The sequence below is a fragment of the Pinus tabuliformis genome, chromosome 5_2 (genome assembly GCF_031772625.1).
Source record: "Pinus tabuliformis cultivar Carrire ecotype Pingquan chromosome 5_2, CPIR1, whole genome shotgun sequence".
Taxonomy (NCBI): Eukaryota; Viridiplantae; Streptophyta; class Pinopsida; order Pinales; family Pinaceae; genus Pinus; species Pinus tabuliformis.
Window position 1 is genome coordinate 31,409,755 of NC_142306.1, and position 18,465 is coordinate 31,428,219.

The 18,465-nt window shown below is 39.4% G+C and overlaps 1 pseudogene; it reads right to left on the reverse strand.

Moving 5' to 3' along the window:
• Positions 1 to 3,075: 3,075 nt before the first annotated feature.
• Positions 3,076 to 14,694, reverse strand: LOC149157479 (putative purine permease 11 pseudogene; annotated as a pseudogene).
• Positions 14,695 to 18,465: the final 3,771 nt, after the last annotated feature.

Consider the following 18,465-nt stretch of genomic DNA (forward strand, 5'->3'; position numbering starts at 1 on the left):
CTTTCTTGGTTTCAAAAATGCTCTAAACTGTCACATCATCTCATTAGTGGCCGTTATTTGGCCCAAGTACCTGCTGCGAGGCGCTTTGTTACTTCTGGGTGGTTATCGGCCCTTGGACGACTCAAAATGCTTTAGCAACACTTAAAATCACGAATTGGATGAGTAAAGGGTCATTTAAGGCTTGCCGAGGTGAAAACCCTGCGTTTGGAGCTAATCTGGGCCTGGGGCGATCGAAATTGATTAAAGAATGACTCTGTTCCCTTGACGAAGAGGCGCGCGTGGCATATATATGAATAATATGAAAAATAGCCCCTTTTCCTTTATAACAGGCAAAATGCCCATTTTACAAGCAAAAATCGCGAAAAATATGGGCGGGCGCGGCACTGTTCATTAGATTAAATGCTGGCCGTTGGATCCGGCGCGGGCCGATCCAACGGCTGGCGCTAAATCGCATCGGGGCGGACCATTGGTCCCAACACATAAAACCTCTGATGGAGCGATATAGCTTGCGGACCCGAAATGCCTTTGTGCCCATTTTTTATGGAGATCGGGTCCGAACCATCGGAACCCATCATATCGGCGGATTTACATTTGAAACGGGTACAACGGACCGGAAATCCCTTTCAAAACTGCCCTTTATAAATTATCGGCTCCGGAATATCGGAGACCTCCCTTTTCACTGTGCCTAGGGACCTTACATACCCGAAAGCCTTTACAAACCCGCCCTGATAATATTTCGGCTCCGCCATATCGGAGCCAAACATAAGGGGTGATCGCCGATCAAACATGGGCCGTTGATTTGGTGAAGGCGATGGACGGCAGAGATTACGTCGGCATTTCGCTATCGACGGGGTCATGGCGCTGCCACATAGAAACGCCGAAACCCATCGGACCCGAAATGCCTTTGCAAGCCCTTTATTATTTTGAAATCGGGTCCGGCCCGGGCTTTCGGCAATGCAACATAGAGTAAACACATCTTATTGCCCGACCTCCGACAGCGATATCGCATCGGAGGGAGGGCACATGCCTTGAGACTTAGCCATTTTCGCTTATAATATGCCACTGCCCCCTCCCGATAGCGATATCGCATCGGAGGGGGACCAAATAGATCCTTTTCTCATCGGAGCATGCATTTTATTAAAATGCAAAGGAAAAATGAATTCGGAGGGGTAGCCTTTGGTGTTTCGGATGGATTCTAAGGCATCGGAAGGGGTCCGATAGCCAAAAAGGGAGAATTTTATCATTTTTTGAAGGTTTTTCATGGTTTTTTCATGGTTTTTGTATTCTTATGCCTTGGAAGGAGTCCAAAGGCACTTGGGAGGATTTCAATGGATTTGAGAAGGATTTTAGGCCTTTAAAAGGGTTTGTGCCTTGGAAAAGGTAGAAACAAGGCCAAAAGATGGTTTTTTATACATATGAAGGGAATTTATGCTTTGTGAAGGAATCAAAAAGCATTAGAGGGGTTTTATGGAGTGATGAAGGGCTTTATGCATCGGAAGGAGTCCGAAATGCATCTGGAAGATGGTTAGAGGGGGGCAGTGTGGGTTCTTGCTGAGTTTCTGATAAACTTAGCAATTCCCAAGGATGTATATGGTTATTTTTCAACCAGGGGGAAGGGATAAGTATACAGGGGAGTTATATATATAGTTTTAGTAGGGGAAGAGGAAATATATAGGGAGTTACATAATAAAGTTAGTAGTGAATATGATAATGATGAGAAAAAGTGCTAAGAATGATGTCTTAGGCTATCAATGGGGGAAAATGACTGATAAAAGAAGTGTGAACATTCCTTGAGTGAAGCAGATCTCCACCAAGGCAAATGATATGGAGAATGATGAATCTAAGAGGTATCAAGCAGATCTTGACCTCTTTAGGGGAAGTTAGTGAGTGATTTGGGGAAAGAAGAAGAAGGGGAATTTAGTCATGCCTCGCTTGAAGTCCTCCAACTAAACAACTGCCTTCAACTTGTGATATGGTAGATATAACACTTGACAATATGAAATGGATCACAAGCCATGATTCTGCAACCACAAAGCTACCTACCCGACCTACTCACCTAGCATTTTCTCTTCTTTTGGTTTGGGTGCACTTGAACTAGCATACCCAGCTTTTCATTCTTTCTTGTTGCTTGTGCTCCTATCTACTTCTACACTTATTTCAGCCAGGGGCTCAGATTAAGCTGTTGAGCACCCTTGTTTCTCTACCTAACTACAAATCTGCCAAGATTAAGCTATTTGGACAGATGTTCATTCTCTATATTCTACAACATGAAATTGAAACCCAGGGAAGCCAAGATTAAGCTGTTTGGCCTTCCCATGCTTGAAAACTGATCAAAATGGATTACTCATCAAGACTGGAACAAAGCAGTGGCATTTAGATTAGCTCACTTTCACGAATACTTCTCTGGCCATCTGTATCAAATATGGAGCATTGCAGCAAGCAAAGTATGACATATTTCGCATGTAAAAATGTCGATCATGAAAGATGATTAACCTGCTGCAGCAGGAGGCTAACACATTGCAACAAAGTCGCTAGCCATGAGGTCTAAGGTGACGGAGGAAAATTTTATGGGTATATTGAAGTGAGTGGCAGTATTCAGACCATTTTTGATTTGGATTCTCAGATTTTTGGAGCACAATCCCATTTTCTCATTTAGGATTGCAAATTTTTGTATCTGCTTCTCTCAAATTCTCATATCTCTATCTTCTTACCTTATTTGGGTCCAGAGTAGTTTTTGGTGTGGAAGAAAACTTCTGAAGATGAATATCAAGCCGTACATTCCTGATTTCAAGCTTGCATTTGAGCATTTCTATATACATTTTGGAGGAAGGGCAGTCTTGGACAGGTTGGAGAAGAATATACCCCATCGGAATGGTCTTCTTTGTATCTATTTCAATATCGAGGACCAGGCCCTGAATCTGATCTATTAGGGGCATTTCCAACGAATTTGTGGAAGAGGGTTTCACCCAGATTCGAACTCGATACCTCCAAGATGATGCACATGAAGTTTTACTGGGGGAGACAGGTGACCCTGCTGTTCGACGGCTACAAGCTACCTCGGACCTCACTTCTCCTCTAATTGGAAGAAACCCTAGAGCTCTCAGCCTCCTTTTTAATATCTCTGAACTCCCCACTAATAAAAAATCCAACTATGCATACCACACTAGCAACTATGGATGTGAAAATTTGCATCTCCAAAACCACTGCAAAGGTCTCCTTCTTTATAACCCTATTGAATACAAGCTGCATCAATGGAAGAAGCAGCCCATAGATGGCAGAAGCTGCAACAGTACAAATGAATCCTACTATGTACTTGGCAGTATTCACTCCCTTAGGCCTGTCACCATCTGAATGAACCGCAAGCAGAATTGCACCCAAAGTCAGCAAAACCAGAGAATTCAGGATATATGGAGTAATTTTCTGCCTATTTAGTATGAATGCAAATACAGCATTGAAGGCCAGTTGACTTGAACAGAGAAGAGAATAGGTCGAAACAGGCATATAAGAGATACCCCATGAGTAAAGCAGATTGTCTCCAGCTAGAAGCAAGCCCAAACCAACATAAATTAGCACCAATTTGGGTGTGAGCGGGGTAATCTTAGAGGCTTGTTTTCCTTGATAAAGTACCAGAGGTATGAAAAGAATAGGACATCATGCCGATTGCACCAGAGTTGATATCCATCTACTATTACCACCATCATCAAAGTAATACCTGTTAAGAAGAATAGTAGTAGCTTGACCTACAATCATTGACGAAATGCTAAATATTACAAGCACCCAATGGGTCTTCCTTTTTCCTGCAAACATCTTTCTATTGGGGCCTCTTCCCGACTCTGCATCCCTAATCAAACCATGGCCTGAAGTCTCAATTTCTCGGATGTTAGAACTTGGAAAGTGAATTGGTTTTCAAGGAACCATGTGCATACTCAATGATATCAAAAATGCATTGGATGTGTCTTAAGAAGCAATGTTTTCCAACTTCATTTTTCGACCATCTTAGAAATGGTGTCAAGTTTACAGATGAGCCCATTTGTATTCTCAATGTTGGTGTATAACTAAAGTCAAATTTGAAACTTAAACAAATTATGCCACCTTCTGGCTTCTCAATAATCAAACAACTCTTCTCATAATATTTGGAAAGCTAAAGTGTAAATTAATGTATTTGGTGAGGTTTGAATGAATGTTGGTACTGATTCCATGGGTGAGTTATTTGACCTTATTGTGTTTGATATTTATGTCACCATATAACCAATTTTTGAACTTTGACTGATGAGATTATGTCTTCATTCCTTCCACGTTTTACTAACTTTTCAAAGAAGGAAGGCATGTTTGTGGCTTCGATTCCAACCAAGTTTTGTATTTTAATGAAAACTATGCCTATTTCACTGTTGATGTAGAGCATTCCTATGCAGTTGACAATCTTACATCACTCAAAAATATTTCATTTTAGTTTGCTTTCTTTTTGGTAAAAAAACCATTGAGAATACTCCACATAACAACTGGTAATTGGTGAGAAGTGGAGCTAGTTGAAATGGTCAACTTTGATTAGGAGACTTTAAAGAGGCTTAGGGCCTATTAAAGGAGGAACCATTTCCCTTGGAAGTAGCATTTGGTATCTCAGTAGTTTAATTGAAGATTGGCAGCAAAGCCCTGTTAAAAAGCAGGTAGATCTTGGTAATATCTCAGAGGAGTTGGTGGAACAAAACTGGTATATTTGTGGACTCCAGCGACTGTCATTCCAGTCTAGCGGAGGTATAACAAGGCTTTAAGCCTGTATGTAGAGGAAATAGAGTTCGATTCTATCAAAGATATTCTTATATCCCCCCGTGATGGCAAAAGTTGCAACAGTACAAATGAATCCCACTATGTACTTGGCAGTGTTCACTCCCTTAGGTCTGTCACCATCTGAATGAACCGCAAGCAGAATTGCACCCAAAGTCAACAAAACCATAAAATTCAGGATATATGGAGTAATTCTCTTCCTCTTTAGTAGGAATGCAAATACAACATTGAAGGCTAGTTGACTTGAATAGAGAAGAGAATAGGTCTAAACAGGAATATAAGAGATACCCCATGATTAAAGCATATTGTCTCCACCTAGAAGCAAGCCAAAACCAACATAAATTAGCATCAATTTGGGTGTGAGAGGGGTAATCGTAGAGGCTTGTTTTCCTTGATAAAGTACCAGAGGTATGAAAAGAATAGGACATCCTGCCGATTGCACTAGATTTGATATCCATCTACTATTACCACCATCATCAAAGTAATACCTATTAATAAGCATAGCAATAGCTTGACCTACATTCATTGACGAAATGTTGAATATTACAAGCATCCAATGGGTCTTCCTTTTTCCTACAAACATATTTCTACTGGGGCCTCTTCCTCGCTCTGCATCCTTGATCAAACCAATGCCTGAAGTTTCAATCTCTCGAATGTCAGAACTTGGAAAGTGAATTGGTTTTCAAGGAACCATGTGCATACTCAATGATATCAAAAATGCATTGGGTGTGTCTTAAAAAGCAATGTTTTCCAACTTCATTTTATGGCCATCTTAAAAATGGCATCAAGTTTACAGATGAGTCCATTTGTATTCTCAATGTTGGTGTATAACTAGAGTCGAATTTGAAACTTGGGCAAATTATGCCACCTTCTGGCTTCTCAATAATCAAACAACTCTTCTCATAATATTGGGAAAGCTAAAGCGTAAATTCATGTAGTTGGTGAGGTTTGAATAAATGTTGGTACCGATTCCATAGGTGAGCTATTTGATCTTATTGTGTTTGAGATTTACGTCACCACATAACCAGTTTTTGAACTCTAACTGATGAGATTATGTCTTCATTGCTTCCAAGTTTTACTCATTTGTTAAAGGAGGAAGGCAAGTTTTTGGCTTCGATAAAAACCAAGTTTGGTATTTTAATGAAAACTATGCCTATTTCATTGTTGATGAAGAGCATTCCTATGCAGTTGACAATCTTACATCACTAAATAATATTTCATTTTAATTTGTTTCCATTTTGGTAAAAAAACCCTTGAGAATACTCCACATAAAAACTAGTAATTGGTGAGAAGTGGAGCTAGTTGAAATTTTCAAATTTGATTAGGAGGCTTTAATAAGGCTTAGGGCCTATTAAAGGATGAACCATTTATCTTGGAAGTATTGTTTGGTAGCTCAATGGTTTAATTGAAGATTGGCAGCGAAGCCTTGTTAAAAAGCATATAGAGCTTGGTAATAGCTCAAAGGAGTTTGTGGAACAGAACTCGTAGATATGTGGACTCCAGTGACTGTCATTATAGTCTAGTGGAGGTATAGCAAGGCCCTAATCCTATATGTAGAGGAAACATAGTTCGATTCTGTCAAATATATTCTTAGATCCCCCAGTGATGGTAGAAGCTGCAACAGTACAAATGAATCCTACTATGTACTTGGTAGTATTCACTCCCTTAGCCCTATCATCATTTGAATGAACTGAAAGAAGAATTGCACCCAAAGTTACCAAAACCAGAGAATTCAGGATATATGGAGTAATTTTCTGCCTGTTCAGTAGGAATACAAATACAGCATTAAAGGCCGGTTGACTTGAATAGGTCGAAACAAGCATATAAGAGATACCCCATGAGTAAAGCAGATTGTCTCCAGCTAGAAGCAAGCCCAAACCAACATAAATTAGCACCAATTAGGGTGTGAGCGGGGTAATCTTAGAGGCTTGTTTTCCTTGATAAATTACTAGAGGTATGAAAAGAATAGGACATCCTACCGATTGCACCATAGTTGATATCTTTCTACTGTTACCACCATCATCAAAGTAATAACTGTTAAAAAGCATAGCAGTAGCTTGACCTACAATCATTGAAGAAATGTTGAATATTACAAGCACCCAATGGGTCTTCATTTTTCCTGCAAACATCTTTCTATTGGGGCCTCTTCCTGGCTTTGCATCCCTGATCAAACCAGGGCCTGAAGTTTCAATCTCTCAGAGATCAGAACTTGGAAAGTGAATCAGTTTTCAAGGAACCATGTGCATACTCAATGATATCAAAAATCTATTGGGTGTGTCTTAAGAAGCAATGTTTGCCAACTTCATTTTATGGCCATCTTAAAAATGGCATCAAGTTTATAGATGAGTCCATTTGTATTCTCAATGTTGGTGTATAACTAGAGTCGAATTTGAAACTTGGGCAAATTATGCCACCTTCTCGCTTATCAATAATCAAACAAATTTTCTCATAATATTTGGAAAGCTAAAGTTTAAATTCATGTACTTGGTGAGGCTTGAATAAATGTTGGTACCGATTCCATAGGTGAGTTATTTGATCTTATTGTGTTTGAGTTTACGTCACCACATAGCCTGTTAGGTCCCTATAATACTAGTGATGCCCCCATTAATATTGTAGTTGTATCCCTTATTAATATTGTTGTGTCCCTATTGTCCCCATATTGTTACTACTGTGCCCCATAGAATCCCTCTATTATTATTTTTGTGTCCTTATATTATTATTGTTAGGTCGGCTTGGTTATATTGTGACGCCTTCGACTCCTATATATAGAAAGGGGGTTTTTTCATTTGAATCATCTAAGAATTGTTCATTTATGTAATGTAAAGGAGGTTTCCCCCTCGAAGATGCTGAATTCTACATTTTTGTGAGCTGGTTTCATAACATTTGGTATCAGAGCTTTTGATTTTAGTGTTTCGCTGCTCCAAATAGGTCATTGTGGAATTTTCGCTATAACTTTTTTTTTCTGCGATGTTTCAGAATCAAAAAAAGAAAACCCATTTGAGATGAAATCTCATTGAACCTCGAGTCCAAATTTCAAAGCTTTTCGCGCTATATTTGCAGAGATATGATTTGAGGAAGATGGTCTTTTTGCAGACTCCTGAATTACATTCCAAACAGGTGACCTGGGGAAAATCATCATAACTTTCTCTTTGAGCATCGGATTGAAATTTTGTAAAAAGGGATAGAAAGAGGACAGACTGTAGTTTCTTGTATATATTTTCAAAGCCAAAGGTCGAGATAGTGACACGTGGCACTTCATACAAGTTCTCTCTTCTCGAAAGGTCTATAATCAGGTCATCTTGGGATATTGTGCATAACTCTTCCTTGGAGAATCCAATTTGGATAAGACTGGTGGCATTGGAAAGAGGACGCAGAGGGCTACTACAGGTCACAATTTCAGAATTGGATGATCCGAAATTACAAAGATATATCAGATTCAATATCAAGCTCCTACAAAGTGAAAAAAGGTGTGTAGTTTTTTTTTTAATTTTTGCATAAGCTTGATTTGAAAAATTAGTTTGAAGGAATTCAAAGGGAATAGTAAAGCATTATTATCAGTAATTGATGCCCCGAGGAAAGAAAATGCAAACACCTAGTAAGCAACCTGAAAGCTATAGCATGACTCATGAAGAAGAGGAAGAAATGCAACATGATATATCAAAATTACGAGCCCAAGTGCAACAAGTGTCACTTGCACAAAAAGTAACAGAACCTAAGATGGATGGTTTAAAGAAAGAAGTAGAAGCTAAGATGGATGGTTTAAAGAAAGGTGTAGAAGCTAAGATGGATGGCACAGAAGCTAAGATGAATGGCATGGATGCTAAAATAGATGGCATGGATGATAAGATGGAAGAATTGAAGATAAATATGAATAAGTTGCTATAAGAAATGGTCACTAATGGTGAAAGGGTAGTAAAGGAAACTCATGATGAAAACAAAAGAAATGTTAATCATGATTCCATAGACTCTAATGTTGGATCGAAGACCCACCATATTCCAAAAATCGATATGAGGAAGTTGGATGGCAAGGATCCCGCAACATGGATATTACAGATGGAGCAATTTTTCGATCTCAATAATGTGCAAAACCACAAAACATATGTATTGCAACTTTATATTTGGAGCCAAATCAGTTTGTATGGTATCAATGGCTTTGCTCTCGTAAACAAATTATCACTTGGGAAATTTTTACGGAAGAAGTGACAACACATTATGACGATACAAAAAGCAACACTTTTTTTAGGCAATTGATAAGTCTCAAACAAAAGGGTTCAATAATGGAGCACATTGAGGAGTTCCAAAAATTGAACATAAGGGTAAAAATATTCCAGAGAAGCATAGGATTAATGTGTTCATAGGGAATTTAAAGTATAATATCCAACATGATGTTCACCTTTGGGAACCTGATTCATTAGAGAAGGCATTCAGGTTAGCAAGGAAAATGGGAAGAAAAATTATGGCAACGAGGAAGCATACTACTCACAACTATAAAGATGGAAGTGTTGTTGCCCCTAGCCTTCCACAACCTATAAGGTTGACACCACAAAAATTGGAAGAAAAAATAGCAAAAGGGCTTTGTTACAGTTGTGATAATAAATACACTAAAGGTCATAAGTGTGCTGAGAAGAAATTATTCTACATAGATTGTGAAGAGGAAGAAGAAAAGGAGCAAGAAAGGTCAAAACAAGAGGATATACTCCAGGAACAAAGCCTAGATAAAGAAGAAATGAATCCGACCATATCTTGTAATGTATTGGCTGGAATTAGCACTCCTTAAACCATCAAGATAGAAGGACAAATCAAAAAGAAAAAGGTAATAGTGTTGATTGATTCAGGAAGTACCCACAATTTTATTCATTGTAAGATAGCAAAAGAATTGAATTGCTTCCTATATCCAGCACCAGAGTGTCAAGTGATGGTTGCAAATAGAAGAACAATAAATTTCTCTGGAAAGTGCCATAATATCAAGCTATCCATGGGAGAATATGTATTGAAAAGCCCAATGCTTTCCATTCCAATGGGAGCTGCTAATGTTGTACTAGGAGTCCAATGGCTACAATCCTTGGGTACAATAGCTTTTAACTTTCAAGAACTTTTCATGAAATTTTATGCGGAAGGAAAGGAAGTTGAATTAAGGGGTATTACAGGGAAACTGGTAAATATAATAAGCTCTAACGGTGTGACAAAGCTTCTAAAAAAGGAACAATGAGGTGTAATTGCACAATTATGTTCGCTAGATGTTTCCACATTGAATTCATCTATTGCTCCAGATCTCCAAAAAGCCTTGGACAATCATTCCAAGGTATTTGAGACTCTCAAAGGTCTCCCAGCTATTCGTGATCATGATCATGCTATTCATTTGATTCCAGGAAGTGTTCCTCCAAACATCAGGTTGTACAGATATCCCTATGCCCAAAAGAGTGAAATTGAACGCATGGTTGCAGAAATTCTTGAGGCTGGTATAATTCAACCTAGCCAAAGTTATTTCTCTACTCTAGTAGTATTGGTGCACAAGAAGGATGGATCATGGCACATGTGTCCGGATTATAGGGAGCTCAACAAGCTCACTATTAAAGATAAGTTTCCCATTCCTGTCATTGATGAATTATTGGATGAATCGCATGGATCAATTTACTTCACCAAGTTAGATCTTTGTTCAGGATATCATCAAATCAGAATGAAGACTCAAGACATTCCAAAAACAACATTTAGAACTCATGAGGGTCACTATGAGTTTTTGGTCATGCCTTTTGGCCTTACCAATGCACCTTCTACATTTCAAGGTTTGATGAATTCCATTTTCAAACCCTTCCTTAGAAGATTTGTGTTAGTATTTTTTGATGATATACTAATCTACAGCAAGTCTTGGAAGGATCATGTTGAACACGTTGACAGGGTGCTACAACTATGGGAGGAGAAACAATTATATGCAAAATGATCCAAATGTTTCTTTGGAGTACAAGAGGTGGAATATATGGGTCATATTGTATCTCATGAAGGAGTTAAGGTAGACCCTAGCAAAATTAAAGCCATTAAGGAATTGTAAATCCCCACATCCATAAAGCATTTGCGAGGATTTCTTGGGTTGATAGGGTATTATAGAAAGTTTGTTAAGAATTATGGGAAAATAGCAGCACCTCTAACAACATTGTTGAAGAAAGATGCATTTTCATGGACTCCAAAAGAAACAAAGGCCTTCGAAGATCTTAAAGAGGGAATGTGCCAAGCACCGGTCTTAGCTACACCAGACTTCACAAAAACCTTTATTGTGGAATGTGATGCTTTTGGAAATGGAATTGGTGATGTTTTAATGCAAGATGAAAGACCCATTGCTTTTGAAAGTTGTCTAATCAAGGGAAAGTATTTACAAAAAGCTATTTATGAGAAGGAAATGTTGGAAATACTACATGCACTTAAGAAATGGCAACCCTACCTAATGGGAAGACACTTCAAGGTAAAAACAGATCATGATAACCTTAAATACTTTTTAGAACAAAGATTATCCTATGAAAAACAACAAAAATGGGTCACAAAGATGTTCGGTTATGACTTTGAAATCATATACAAAAAAGGGAAGCAAAATGTTGTGGCAGATGCACTCTCAAGAAAGGATGAGGATGTGGAAGCATTGTTGTATGCCATTTCTATTATCCAACCAGATTGGATAAACGAAGCAAAGGAGGAATGGAAGAATGATGAAGAAGTGTGGGAACTTATTCGAAAGTTACAACAAGATTCCAGTACATCTGATACGTTTAGCTGGAAAAATGATTCATTATGGTACAATGATCGCTTATACCTCTGTAAGAATTCCCAACTCAAACAAAAGATTCTTTTGGAATTGCACGCTTCTTCCTTAGGAGGGCACTCAGGATTTTCAAAAACTTACCACAGGGTTAAGAAGGAATTTTTTTGGGATGGCCTTAAATCAGATATTCAAAAGTTTGTGGCGGAATGTTTGGTATGCCAATAAAATAAAGCTGAAACAATTAAGACACCAAGTCTATTACAACCTTTATCCATTCCAAGCCAATGTTGGGAAAAGGTTTCAATGGATTTTATCATAGGTTTACCCAAGTCTGAGGGAAAGAGTGTCATCATGGTGGTAGTTAACAGGCTTACCAAGTATGCACACTTTTGTGCATTATCACATCCATTTAAAGCCAGTACAATTTCTACGGCATTTATGGAAACAATTCAAAAGCTACATGGAAACCCAAAAATTATTGTAAGTGACAGAGATCCCATTTTTACAGGAAATTTTTGGACATAATTATTTTCTTGTCTTGGTACTCAGTTAGCTCATAGCTCATCTTATCATCCTCAATCTAATGGGCAAACGAAGATAGTAAACAAATGTTTGGAAGGATATTTTCGTTGCTTTGTATCTGATAAACAGACACAATGGGTCAAATGGTTGCCTCTGGCTGAATGGTGGTATAACACTTCCTTCCATACTACAACAAAAATGACCCCATTTATGGCACTTTATGGATATCAACCACCATCTATCACATCATATTTAAGAGAAAATTCTAAGGTTCAAGCAGTGGAACATCACATCGAGCATCAACAACAAGTTCTCCAACTATAAAAAGGATAACCTCGTGTTGGTGTAGAATAGAATGAAACAATAAGCAGATCAACATCATAGTGAAAGAAGTTTTGATGTAGGTGATTGGGTATTCCTACAGCTACAACCATATAAACAAATGTTCCTCAAGCAAGCTAAGAAAGATAACAAATTGTCACCAAAGTATTATGGTCCATACAAGGTGTTGCAAAAGATTGGTACAATGGCATGCAAATTGGAGCTTCCTGCAACTTCTCGAGTGCACCCAGTTTTCCATGTTTCATGTTTAAAGAAGGTTATAGGCGACAAGGTCCCAGTTCAAACAATATTGCCAGAACTTGACGAGGAAGGAAAAATTATATTGGAACTGGAAGCAGTCATAGAAACAAGAACTCGATAACTACGAAATCGATCCATTTCAGAGTATCTCATCAAGTGGAAGAACTTATCTGCTGAAGATTCCACAGAAATACTTATACAGAAGCATCCATAAATACTTAAGCGTTGAGGACAACACTTTTTTGAAGGAGAGGGGCATGTTAGGTCCCTATAATACTAGTGATGCCCCCATTAATATTGTAGTTGTATCCCTTATTAATATTGTTGTGCCCCTATTGTCCCCATATTGTTATTACTGTGCCCCATAGAATCTCTCTATTGTTATTTTTGTGCCCTTATATTATTATTATTAGGTCGGCTTGGTTATATTGTGACCCCTTAGACTCCTATATATAGAAAGGAGGTTTTATCATTTGAATCATCTAAGAATTGTTCATTTATGTAATGTAAAGGAGGTTGCCCCCTCGAAGAGGCTGAATTATAAGGCATTGATCTATCTTTTCTATCTTTTTGTGAGTTGGTTTCCTAACATAACTAGTGTTTGAACTCTAACTGCTGATGTTGTGTCTTCATTGCTTCCACATTTTACTGATTTGTGAAAGTAGGAAGGTAGGTTTACGGCTTTGATTCATACCAAGTTTTGTATTTTAATGAAAAATATGCCTATTTCATTGTTGATGCAAAGCATTCCTATGCAGTTGACAATCTTACATCACTCAAAAATATTTCATTTTAATTTGTTTTCATTTTGGTAAAAAAAAACTGAGAATACTCCACATAACAACTGGTAATTGGTGAGAAGTGGAGCTAGTTGAAATGGTCAACTTTGATTAGGAGACTTTAAGGAGGCTTAGAGCGTATTAAAGGAGGAACCATTTCCCTTGGAAGTAGCGTTTGGGAACTCAACAGTTTAATTGAAGAATGACGGCAAAGCCTTGTGAGAAAGTAGGTAGAGCTTGGTAATAGCTCAGAGGAGCTGGTGGAATAGAATTGGTAGATTTCTGGACTCCAGTGACTGTCATTACAATCTAGTGGAGATATAGCAAAGCCTTAAGCTTGTATGTAGAGGAAACAGAGTTCAATTCTCAAAGATATTCTTAGATCTTTGTTGAGGTGTTTTTTATTGCAATGGCAACAGCCCGTAAGCCTGGTAAATGTAAGATTAGCATTATTGTGGTTTAACCAACATGAGAAATAGAGCTGCCAAGCTTGTAATGTAAACTGTATTATGTTGAATGAAAGAGATATCGAGCCTATCCATTAACATTGATACAAGTATGGTAGACAGAAATTTGGCAGTGATAACTTTTTTACTGTAGTAGTTACAATTTATTTCTGTTGAAAATAAGAAATTGGTTCGTGAAGTGTAGTTCCATTATATTAAAGAAGCTAGTATATTGTTAGCAGTGTAGTTTGTTGTCCACTCTGTAATTGCAAGTGTTCAATTGCTAGATTTATTCAGTGCCTCAAGGGCATCTGCATCAAGTGATTACATCATAGTGGGTTGATCCAGTGGTGACAACAACTCCAGCCAAGAAGATTGCTAGATAAAGTTGTCAAGGTACAGAAACAACACCAGCTTTGGCACTGGGTAGATACTATTATAAACTGCAGAGAGAGCTACATGGAAGAGTAGATTAGAGCACATAGAAGGGGTTTCTCTATATGGAGAGGTTGAGGAAGACCATGTAGAGGAGCTATGAATGAAGATATATAGAGACGTTGAGAGCCATAACAAGAAGGTTAGATGCTATGGAAGCTTCTCAAAGAAGGCAAACAATAACAGTAGTAGATTATGACAATGAGGACATAAGAGGTGAGGTAAAGGAAGAAGTGATAGCACATTCGTTTTGCTGGTCATCTTGTCTCTTACCTTGAGGTCGTACGACAGTCATACGGGCTGCACACAACCCCCCTCTCTCTCCCTGGATGATAAAATCGCTTGCTGGGCATTGCCCATTGGCTGCTAGGCATTGCCCATTGGCTACTGGGCGCTCCATTTTATTGTTAGGTGTTTTCGTTAGTTTCCAATGCCTTCTTGGGAGAATGGATGGTTGATTATCGAGTAAAGAAAAGAAAGGAATACAACAATATTTGGTAAAGATACCAAGACATTTCAGTATTGGGGTGGAGGACTTGTTAGCATAAATCCATATTTCCTTCATGGCATACCACTATTGCAAGATACTTGAAATAATCCATATTTTTTTAATAAGTTTGGTGTTATTATCACTCTCTTATCCATTTCCATTGGTTTTTGAATTTGTAGATAACAAAAAAACTCATTAGGATTATGAGTAAGCAAGGCAGTCCTTAACATATCATTTGAGTGGTCCATGATGGTTGTGGATCAGAATTGTTGCACAAATATACTGATACAAAAACATGTGTATATGCTCTTCTTTTTATTTTCATGCAATTTCTTAACTAATAAGGATGAAATTTCAATAATCTTATCATATATGTTGGTGATTGTTACGGAGGTAAATCCTCTCTGCGGACAGAGACGATCCCTACTAGCCCACAACGGGTCTAGTAACAATCACACAATGCTACCACGCAGGTTCCTAATTGCGATTAAAAGAGAGGTAAAAGAAGACCTACTTGGTTTCCAACGCTTATGTTTGATGAAGAAGCCTTGTCCTCGCTCCTTCGCCTTGGCTGGTCACAATCCTTCACGATCCTGGTGAATGGATACCTGCACACACGAAGAGAGATCCAAATACAAGCTTGAAATCTAATAAAAGCAACTATACATCAGTCAGAAAGGATGTAATTCACATTGGCCATCATGAGACAAATGAGAATGGAACCATAATAGTAGTCATCTATTATTAATGATAAATACAGAGAAGAGTACAACCAAGTGTTCTGACGTCGAAACCTTCTCAGGAGGGTTCAGTCAGCAAGTCCTTCAAGCATTCACCTTTGGAGATGGGATTCTCCAGACAAACTCTCTCTCACACACAAGTCACACTATACAATCTTCCTCAAGCTTTACAACAATCCACACTTGTCACACCGACTACCTATCAAAATGCACACCAGCAGCAGTTCAAACTCTATAAACTCCACACAATCCAAACTATCCAAAAAAATCCAACTAAAAACTAGCTGCTCATGGCAATGGTAGATGTTTAAATAGGAGAAAGAGCCTCCACAAATGGTGGGAGGATAAGCTCATCTCCAAGGAAGGTGGCTCAAATGACGAACATACATGCCATAGAAGGGAGGGCGATACCCACAAGGCCAACAACCAGGTCTGGAGTCATCTGGAAGGTTGGCTGTTACAACGAATTCACCCAAACAGGATCAGCGCAGGTCCATAACTGCACTGGAGCGCTGACATCGCAGCTGAATAACAAAGAAGGCCATGTCAGCGCGATCAGATATGAATAACAGATGCGCTGGCTCATGAAATTCGATCAGCGTGGAAACCAGGTGTACTTCCGCGCTGGCAGCGCATTTGGTCTGTTATGGAGCGCCCATCAGCGCGGTTATTTGGACAAAAGTCGCGCTGATAGAAAAACTTTGGCAAAGTGGGTCATTTGGCCAACTGAGAGAGCATGGGCTTGATCATTTTGAAACCCAGACACAGTAGAGAGACTGACAAGGAGACAGTGACAAATTACTGCGTAACAGATTGCCCCCTAAAGTGTGAGACCCGAGAGAGTGGGAGGGGTGAAATGCTTTACAAAACTCGCTGAACTGGAACATTACCAGGAAGGACCGAATATCTCTGATAATCAAGTACATGCAGTCTAGGCATGGGCGCAGCCATCCAAAAGACATGCGAAGAAGGTCTGTGGTATGGATGCAGCCACCCAGCTAAGAAGACCATGATGATAACAAGGTATGGTCGCAGCCATCCATGAAGACTCAGGTATGGGCGCAGCCATCCATCAATGAGTCATGTAATGATCACCCACAAAATCGCAACCTGGATCATAACAGACAGGGATCCAGGGTCTTGCACTCCATCTCGACCCGAACAAAGTACAAGTCCAAGCATGTGGATACATGAGCTGAAGTCGAACATGCATGAACATCGTCTGATTACCAGTCAATGATGAAAACTGTTAACAGACGCGAGAGGTACCACCAATAATGACAATGGCCCTCAAGGTACTATAGGTACAATCCGCAGCGTGTGAATCAATGAGCTGGCGTCGAACACCCACGGAATCATTCGATCGGAGGCCAATTATGTAAACCTCGCGTCGAACACGAGGAACCTGCCATTGAGGCATGCAGGCTCCAAGGCACCTGAAGGGAGTCTCTAAGTCGCCTTCCCGGATAATGAGCTGAAGTCGACAGGAAGTGACCTTGATCGAAGGTGGGCCATAATGTTTCCCACATCATCGACACGAGACAGAGGTAAAATAGTTTGTGTGAGATATAAGCGAAGGTTGTACAAGTGCAGAGGTCAACTTCTCTTGAACATATCGGCAGCACGACAGTGGATTTGGCAGTATTTGACATCAAATGGGCAAAGGTCATGGTGACAAGGCAATGAGCAGATGAGAGGTCAAAACAGGATAACCCAAACCCCCGGAGGCTAATGTGAAACAAGATGAGACATCCCCACCCAGACACGAATGCAAACAAGTGCCATGTTCAAGAGCGACATACTGCCGACACGACAATTATTACAGTTCCATTTTCCCCACCATTTCTGGCAGGTACCCCGATTATTTTTGGATGACAAGCTTGACGGGGATAGCATATGCTTGGAGAGCGTCATCTCGACAATGCCCGATGTCATTAAGTTTTAACGAGCCTGACAAAGGAAAAACTCGGCGCCTTTTCATGTTTAGAGAGTTTGAAAAGACAGCGGAAAAGGAAACTCCAGGGGGGTCCTTTTTCGTAGAGTTGTGTCTCTCGAGCCCGAAAAAGTATAAAACAATACCCGAAAGAACCGCCCGACCATTACGATCGAGGAGTACTTTTCGTAAATAGTAACTTCGACCCGAAAAAGTAAAAAAGCAGTCGGAAGTACGTCGTTTTGGAGCCAATAACGGGTGCGAAACGACAAACACCCGCCAATCTTTTTAAGTTAAACAGTCGAAAAAGTGACCACCTTCCGTTCCTTTTAACGAGCTGGAAGGAAGCTCGGCCGTCTTTTCGTGGTTTGTGTCGGAAAAGAGCTTAAAGACGACGTCCATTTTTATTCTCTTTAACGAGTCAAAAAGGGAAAAATACTCGGCAATCTTTTCATATTTTACGAGTCAGAAAAGAGCTTAAAGGCGACTCGTCCTAGAGGAACGAGTGGTATAAAGGGTAGCAACTGGTTCCGGCAATGGTGGAACTGCTCAAAACATGTAATGGTCAAGAGGCTGGCTAATAAAACCACTCATCGCTGCGGTTCCTCAGGAAAGGATAAACAACCAAGTGAGAGCATATGATCGGCCAAAGAGATGGCGGCGATGGAATGAAAACAACCAAGGCTCATCTAGCAGAATTCAGCGGATAAAAATGGCAATCACGAGATGTAAATCGGGTATGGGTTCATTTTTACACAAGCTTGAACCATGGAGAACTCTGCTTGGATTCGGTTTCATGTTTACACAAGCTTGAAATGAAAAACTATGCTTGTTATAAGTTCGCATGCCCCCAGCATAATGACGCAAATCGAGGTACATGCCCCCCAAGCTTCATTGCATTCAACAAAGTGGATGGAATGAAGGTTCACTTTCGAGATCTATGAAAGACTTGACTTGTATTTTACGAGATCTTAATCAAAAGACTCGATTTGGACAGGGGAGTTGTTT